Source organism: Rhincodon typus, chromosome 6 (assembly GCF_021869965.1).
Source record: "Rhincodon typus isolate 14 chromosome 6, sRhiTyp1.1, whole genome shotgun sequence".
Lineage (NCBI taxonomy): Eukaryota > Metazoa > Chordata > Chondrichthyes > Orectolobiformes > Rhincodontidae > Rhincodon > Rhincodon typus.
Genome location: NC_063337.1, coordinates 100407443 through 100408162, shown reverse-complemented (window position 1 = coordinate 100408162; position 720 = coordinate 100407443).

The window sequence follows — 720 nt, the reverse complement described above, 5'->3', positions numbered from 1 at the left end:
TGGGGCCAGGAAAGGTGAGTGTAGGTAGGGAGTTAGGAAGGGGATAGGTCAGTCCAGGGAGGACGGACAGGTCAAGGGGGCGGGATGAGGTTGGTCGGTAGGAGATGGAGGTGCGGCTTGAGGTGGGAGGAGGGGATAGGTGGGAGGAAGAACAGGTTAGGGAGGCAGGGACGAGCTGGACTGGTTTTGGGATGCGGTAGGGGGAGGGGAGATTTTGAAACTTGTGAAATCCACATTGATACCATTGGGCTGCAGGGTTCCCAAGCGGAATATGAGTTGCTGTTCCTGCAACCTTCGGGTGGCATCGTTGTGGCACTGCAGGAGGCCCAGGATGGACATGTCGTCTGAGGAATGGGAGGGGGAGTTGAAATGGTTCGCGACTGGGAGGTGCAGTTGTTTGTTGCGAACCGAGCGTAGGTGTTCTGCAAAGCGGTCCCCGAGTCTCCGCTTGGTTTCCCCGATGTAGAGGAAGCCACACCGGGTACAGCGGATGCAGTATACCACATTGGCAGATGTGCAGGTGAACATCTGCTTGATGTGGAAAGTCTTCTTGGGGCCTGGGATGGGGGTGAGGGAGGAGGTATGGGGGCAGGTGTAGCACTTCCTGCGGTTGCAGGGAAAAGTGCCGGGTGTGGTGGAGCTGGAGGGGAGTGTGGAGCGGACAAGGGAGTCACGGAGAGAGTGGTCCCTCCGGAAAGCAGATAAGGGTGGGGAGGGAAA